This window comes from Pipistrellus kuhlii, unplaced genomic scaffold (assembly GCF_014108245.1).
Source record: "Pipistrellus kuhlii isolate mPipKuh1 unplaced genomic scaffold, mPipKuh1.p scaffold_m20_p_2, whole genome shotgun sequence".
NCBI classification, from domain to species: Eukaryota; Metazoa; Chordata; class Mammalia; order Chiroptera; family Vespertilionidae; genus Pipistrellus; species Pipistrellus kuhlii.
The window spans coordinates 7275816-7284334 of record NW_023425515.1 but is presented as its reverse complement, the minus strand read 5'-3'; positions in this window follow the sequence as shown (position 1 = coordinate 7284334).

Here is an 8519-nt window from a genome sequence, read left to right as displayed (position 1 = left end):
ATTTACTTCTTGATTCATATTTAATCGTTGTTTCTGCTTAATATTTTCATTACTTTTTTGTTGTTATTCATTGGCTTCTTCCACAAACTGCTAATAATCTCAGTATCTGACATTACAAAACTTTGTGAACAATTTAATTGACAAAATTTAGTTCCACTCATTAAACAAAAGGTTAGAAGAATTAGCTTTCAAACCAATCAATCCCATAGAATTTTGGTCAACCCAGAATATGTCAGTTCTAGATTAGATGCTCAGTTCATTCCTGGTTCAATCACTTATGTCAGACAAGGCTACAAAATATGTATTATCTTTTGCCAATTCCCTCAGCAGAATTTGGGGTTTAAAATCTTTTAGAAGGGCACTATGGGTGTGACACTTTTCCCCTTCTTTTGGTTGTCTGTATTTGAATTCTGTATTGGCCATTCTAAACATTCATTTGCTTTTTAATTTTTTATTTTATTTATTTATTTATTTTTTATTTTTTAGCATATCTGCCTCATACATACTCTATTTCTCCAAAATCTGGCAAGATGTATGTTTTCCTTCCCTGGGTGGCATCATTTACTTCATCCACAGTATTTCCATATATATGTCAGCATACCCACTGGCTGGACAAACTAAAAGGAACTTTCCTGTAAAAATAACTTAAGATATGCTAATTGACCATCACTGTATTTGTAACAAATAATCAAAGGCCTATAAGTTATTTTGATGAAAAATATTTATTTATAATTATGACTGCAATAAAAGTGGAAAATTCTGTAGTTTCTAATGCCTATGAAACTTACTGAGTTTGGATGTTGCAAGTGGTTCCAGGATGCATGAGGAATGTACAAAAAACAAAAGAGGAAAGACAGTGAGAAAATAAAATAGCCATCCAGTATCATTGGCTATTAGATACTTAGATTAACTCTATTCTTCATGAAAAAGGGGGTTTTATTTCTCTTCTAAGAAACTTCTAGATGTTTGGCCATCTGTTTCATCATGACATACTCTCTGATTATGTCTCCTTCCCGCCACAATCCAGCCCCCATACTGTTGGGTGTGCTTCCTGTACCTTTCCACCATGTGTCTTTCTAACCTGTGTGTATATGCTTTCATTTGCTAAGGTTTGATTTTTTTTTTTCTTATTCATACACACAGAGTTTTACAGTCCCAACTGCATTTTCTAGATGAAATAATACTATTACTATGGTAGCATTAGCAGAACAATTGAACCCAAAATTTATTTATACCAATAAATACTTCTGAAGTTCTATCTTCTTTGTAGCTCATACAACAATCTCAAAGAAAGACTGAAATGTTGATAAATACTGTGTTGAGCAAAAGTAGATTTACAGTTGTGAGCACCCAAAACATTTTGTCCCCCCTGTATTATTATTTATTAATTATTACATTATTTTCCATAGGAACAACTGTAAACCTACCTTTGCACCACCCGGCATATAGTTTACACCCAGATAAATTATGGACTTGGCATATGTTACTTAAAACCTAGATAGTCTCACAGGTCCCTACCAGCTTTGGGAATCAATCAGGCTTTTTAAGTATTATATCCCACATTTCCTTTTTTTTCTCTTTGAAAATGTTACTACCTATAACTTCAAAAAAGAAAATATACCCAAAGAAAGGAATGTATCAAAACCAAGCTCTGATAAATGCTAAACTGAACAGTCTATTTACAATACATGCCAAGCTTTGTCTTGGAAACATTTTGGCTTTAGCTTTAAACACTGACTTCCAGGCATCAAACAGTGTAGAGAACGAATAGCTGACCATGCCAAGAGAGTTTCAGCAGCATGAGAAACTCAATACATTCCTCATCCAGAAGTTGTAGGAAGCTATCAACTTTTTCTCAGTAGATTTTAAAATGAGAAAACCAAGCCTTCTCCAATGAGTCATACCTCAATAACTAAGTATTTTCCCATGCCTCTTTTACAACTACAAATTGAACTTTATTTATATAATTTTAGCTTAGAGAGAGAAAGGAAGAGAGAAGGAGAGAGAGAAAAACATCAGTCAGCTTCCTCCTGTACATCCTCCACTAGGGATTGAGCCTAATTTAATGGCAAATCAAAGAGACTGTCACTATAATGTCATTTATATCAAAGGCTGATAGAGGTCTGATTTTGCCCTCCCATGTGACTTAGTGGTAAACATTGTCAAGTTGAAGCCAAAAAAAGGCCAATATATGTCTCATTAATGCCTTGTACAGTAGTAGATAGTGGTCCCCTTCAGGTCACCACAGAGGATGGTTCCTGGATATGACTGGAAATGACACCCACTCTCTAAACAAGAGGCAGGGGAGGACTGCCTCTCTTATTCTGACAGATTTTGCCATCTTTGAAGAACGTTTCTAAAACTGTGATCATGAATAGAGACAGATTAAGGAACAAGCCAGTTCAGTAAGAATGGCAGAGAGGGTCTTCTCATATCCAGCAAAAATTGTATATTTTGAAGTATCAGTTGACTACTGTTGAAGCCCAAATCTTCCTGATTGATGCACCAAGCACTCATGCGGACATAGTTATAGAAAAATAATTTATTTAAATCTGGGACAATTTCACTTTTGTTACATAAAACTGAGATTTTTGCTTGATTTGACAATTGTAAAGTATGGAACATTTCTTTCTTCATTTTGTTTCCATTTATCCCCAGGTACGTTTATTAAAAAAAAAAATTACTCGATATAGCTCTTCCATAGTAATTATCAAATAATTCCAAATTTCTTATAAGGAGATAGATTTTTAAAATTCATTGCATATAGATATTTTTTAATGACTAAACCATATTTTTTCTCTGCCTAAAAAAGCTCTAACTGAGTGCATAAAGCATGATATACATACAATGAATGCTTTTATTCCCAACAGAAGGAATTGTACTCTATGAAGAAATGAAAGTCAAGCTGACACGATTAGATTTATTTTTAAAATATTCTCAAACTCCATATTAAACTATCATTTAACTAATGATTTTTGTTTGTTTGTTTGTTTTTGTTAATCCCACAAAGAAAAATTTTCCATTCATTTTTACAGAGAGAAACATTGATGGGAGAGAAACACATAAATTGTTAGGGCCCCAGCCAAGAAGGAGTCTGAAATCAAGGTACCTGTCCTTGACAGAATCAAACCTGGGACCCTTCATTCTGCAGGTCGATGCTTTATCTACTGAGCCAAACTGGTTAGGGCTTAACTAATAAATTGATTAATCAAATTGTGTCACATTCTCTCTTTGGATATGGAAAATTTTATGAATTATCTTTTGGTGGCAATAGTTTGCCTTTAAGGCAGGAATGACACGTTAAAAACAAAACAAAAAATACAAGTTATGACTTAGATAATTACTTCTGAATCAACACTGCATAAAATATTATTACACCTACAACTAGGTAAGATACATTTTAAACAAAGAAAAACAAGAATACCCATTAAAACAAGCACAGAAAAACATCAGAAGGAAAGATAATTTCAGGCAGGGTGAAATTGTTTAATCTTAAGATTAACTTATATGTCTGGTACTGACACTTAGACAGATATCACATGCCATTATGTTTTGTGATGATGTAGTCAAGGTCCAAAACAAGAAATAAGGCAAAGCCCCTCTACTCTGAATGTTCTCTGTTTAACACTTTCTCTGAAGGATTTGGAATTTCAGCAGCGGGGGTATATTTGGAGGAAGCAAGCTTTCTTTCTATCTTTCTATTTTTCCTCCCACTCCGACAATCTATTGCGAATTATAAGGACTTGTTTTCCTTTTTTCTATTGTCTAACACAATTCTTCTATCATGTCTTTCTCTTTCCATGCATTCCAATTCATCTCTCTTCTCTGTGACCATACTGAAAAATTGGAGTTAGGCCAACAATTTCAGGAGAAATGAAAGTTAGATTAGTTTAACATTTCCAAAATGTTATCCTATTTCTGTAAGTAATAAAAGTGTCTTAGATCTAAGTGATAAGATATGTTGATAAGATATACGTATATCTTATCACTGAAATAAAAGTTGATAAAACATGTAGAAAAATATAAATTTAAATACACAAAAATTGTTCAAATTCCCATCACTCTAAATAACTATTGCTAAAATTTTGCTTTATATCATTTTAAAAATTTTCTAATCACATATGTATTTTTAAAAAGCAATATTATAAATACTATTTTTTACCTTTTTTAGTCATCTAATATTTTGTTATAAACAACTTTCTATGTCATTAAAAATAAATTTATATTAGTGCTTAATAGTTGTATATATTCAATTTTTAAATGTATCATAATTCGTTAAATTAAACTCCTGAGATTAATATTTGATTATTTCCTAGCCATTGGTGGAAAGCTTACCCCTCATCCCAAAAAGCAGACTGCAATCGTTTAGCACTGGATCACACACAGAGGTGCCCACACCACATATAGAGGTAAGCAATGGGCTGGTAAGTTGGATCTCTTTTTTTTTTTTAAATGATTTGTAGTATTTGTCAATGTCTTTGGTGTAAATACTCCTACCATAGCCTAATTCAAGTTGCCAAGTGACTTGAAAAATTATTCAAAAATTAACCATCAACTCTCATGACTCATATGAGACTGTTACAGCACACCATTGGGCTGGATGCGGTTCCTGGGAGTGGTCCCAGAACTCTTCCTTAGAGAAGCGGTCCCTCACTTTAAGTCAGAAAGTGTTTAGTGGCCAACTCCCATCAAAAAACGTAACCACCTCCCTCTGCCTGTTTCTCCTTGTTTCCTGACTATCTTTGGGAACAAAGAATCTACATAAACTTGATTTGGACAATAAACTTGGATGTCCTAACAAATCACTCCACTTTCCTCCCAGAGCTGAGACATTGTAGAGTAAAAATAATAATACTGGTTTCCCTCAGAAGGCCCTTTCCTCCATTTGTCATTTATAAACATTTATGAACAGATCCAGTCACCAAGACCTGGTAAAGTGCAGAATCTGTGAGCGAACTTGCTGTTTCTCTCTTGAGACATTTTAAACAATTATCCTATTTAGTATCAGGATCAGTGAACAATATGAATTCTTATTCCCTCTCCCAAACTGAGATGCTGCTTATAAAAATATGTTGTAGACTGTAAAGTGAAGTGCACCATGAGTTTTTATTCTTTTTCTGTAGTCTTGATTCTTTCATTCTCCCTGTGAGAGTTTAGATCCCAACCCCTTTCCTTTATTAAGAATCAGTTATCCATCAGAAACTGCTTAAATCCTATGCTTAAACATTTCAGTTTTACTTGGCTGCAAAGCCTGTGTTTTTGAATAAGTAGCTTGAATCATTTATACCCCTGAATTTAAAACTATTAAAGGGTAATTGTAATAGCTACTATTTATGTAAACTGATAATTAGAAAATGGTTGCATTTATTCAAACTCTGCCTATGCCTTCCAATCATGGCCTTTGCATTTAATTTAGTTTTTTTCAATTTTTTAACCAACTATACTGAAATTGAGATGGCAATCTATTTTTACTTTTATCTGATGCCAAGGGAGCAAGATATCAGCAAATGTCAAATGTAAAGGGAAATACATCTATCAATATACACATGTGATTTTGCAGTATGTCCCACACTGCACACATTCAAGGGGAAGGAAATGATAATGTATAAAAATGGCTTTTGCTGCAGGAGGAATATATGCAAGTTGAAATTAATTCCTGACAAAAAAACAAAAGCAAAAAAACAAACAAGAAAAGCTCAAGGAAAGATTGGACTTGGTCCATGTTTTAGGAATTTTCAGATATAAAGAGTTAGTTATCTTCTACTCTGGCTCTGCAGTGTGTGGTGCAAAAATATTTGCTGTCAGGAAAAAAAAATGTTGGAATGTGTAGATTGCAAAGACAGGGCAAGCCCAAGAACCCTTTTCTTCTTTGTCTGACTTTTAGTCAGTGTTTTTAAAATGACAAAACTATTGGTTTCTATCCACCCGTTCCTCCCATCCTCCAAGTTTGTTTGAATCCACAAGTAGCTTGTTCCTTTGGCGTGTAATTCACTAGTAGGACATGCTGTGAGAGTTCTGTTTCCTTAGATTTATAACACTGAGTAGTTTGATATTACATAGCTGATAGGCTACTCTTTTCTATTCTTTTTTCTCTCAAATGTCATCAAGTTTTAGGCAAAAAAGCATATGAGGTAATATATCACATATGCCAATAGGATATTAATGTCTAAAAAATGCATCCCAAACATTTCACAGTGTTACAGGAACACTTTCTCAGTTAACTCCCCAAAGGGTGTAACGAAAACTAAATGTGATAGTAAAAAGTCATTTACAAAGCATGTATTATATTATGTTTGGGTAAATGTAGTTTATCAGTGTTTTTTAGCCACAATATGCAAATGTAAGTATCTCAATCTCAGTATTTGCAATGAATGTTCACTCAAAAAAAATTTTTTTTCAAACACTCAAAGATGAATTGTTTAGGTAGTTATATAGTCGGAACTTTTTAAAACTTTATGTCAACCGAAACAAATAATCCCGCCCCATTCCTTAGCTTTCATTAAAATTCCTTACTCAGTGTTCTCATTAATTCTAACCATGCAGACACAGGAGCACAAGTAAAATGTGTGCACAGAAAATGGTCAAAAATCATGACTCCATTAGGAAATACAATTTGATAAGTAGTCATGAGCCTAATTGCTTCTTCAATCTCTTGTGTAACACATACTTATGTAACTTGGAGACTTGGAATGCTTGCTAAAAATTTCATGTGTTGTCCAGTGAAAAAAGTACAGGGTGGTGATGTGGGTGGGTAGGAAAAAGACTGAAATTGTTCATTTCTGTCTGCACAGATAAGCAGGTGGGAGACATTCCATGACCTGAATTGCCCACGAGGCCGAATCCAAGGGCGAATTATTTTCACATTGAGATCTTTCTTGAAGTTCCAGTTTAATTTAAGGTCTCCTATTTTGTTATCTCAGAAGACCTGCAATTTTCCCTCATCTCACTGAGCACTAGTTGTTGTAACATTTATAGTTTGTAAGTATTTGATTAATGATGCTGCCTTCCGTGCTGAAATTGTAAGCCTCACAGGACAAAGCTGACTATTCACCACCATAAACTGTTGTTGGCTTTTTCTTTGCCCCAAATCTTCCCCTGTGCTGACCCATTCTCTTCTGCTGTTTGTTGTGATTTCCAATAAAGTTTAGCAGGAGGGATTGACTGCTATCTCTTCTCTCCCATCTAAATCCAAGATGCCTAATCAGGCTACAAATTGGCTATTGTTGTGGTCCATGCTGAGCTCTGGCCCAGAAACCCACTGGCTGAACTCTCATTATTGTTCTTGTTGATGATAAAGACTTTAAAATTACAGCCACATTCAGATACATTTCATATAAATCTAACTTTTCCTAGAATTTTTCTGCCCCATGGAATATCTTGTATAAATGAAGGAATTTTTTCTCCTTGAAAAATATGGATTACAATAATTAATGTTCTATATAAGTTATATAGAATTAGTCCTTTTTTTAACATTTTATTATAGAAATGTCCAAACAGAAGAATAAGTTGGAAGAAATTGATAGTGAATACTCATGTAACCATACAAAAGATAAAGTCTACAACTAACATTTTTACTGTACTTGCTTTATCATATAATTATTCATGTATCAGCCCCTCTTTATATTTTTCAAATTTTATATTTTTAATAGATTTAAAAGTAAGTGGAGATATCAGTATACTTTAATCTAAATGCTTCAGTATGCATAGCATTCATTCTTTTTAAGTATTAATAATTTCTTGTAATTTTGACAATGTGAAATATTACAGACTAGTATAAACTGGTTTTCTTAAAATTATTTTTGTAAAGTTAATAACATAATATATAATCACTTTTAAATTAATTCTATGAATTTTATGAGTTGCAGAAGCTTCATTTGCATAGATTTGTTTATATTACAAAAACCACCACACAACTTGGAAACCATTCGTGGCATTGCAAAAATCTATAAAACTCTGCCCTTTGCAGTAATGAGAGAAAAGAAGGAAGTAATTATTTTTGCTAATTATTTTAATTTGTTGAGAGCTGTACTACTGATTTTTTAGAAGAACTATTTTGAGTTCCACAAAAATAATTATTTTCAATGTAATAAAGTTACAATGAAAATTATAAAGAGCTAGGCAAATTTTGCACTACTATTGTTATTGTCCTCATGAAGTCTTCATTCATTAGTGTTTGGTTCTAAAACACTTTAAATTTACATTCAGGAAAGCATTTTAATATATATATTTTTATTGATTTCAGAGAAGAAGGAAGAGGGAGAGAGAGATAGCGATAATGAGAGAGAATCATTGATGGCTGCCTCCTACATGCTCCTTACTGGGGATTGAGCCTGCACCTGGGAATGTGTCCTGACCAATCAGAATTGAACCATGACCTCCTAGTTCATAGATCAATGTTCAACCTCTGAGCACACTAGCCAGGCAGGAATACATTTTAAATCACCCAAATCTGAAAGTGTAAATGTATGTATGTCTGTATTAATTTACGTATGATCTATAGTATTCCAAAAAGTATTTAG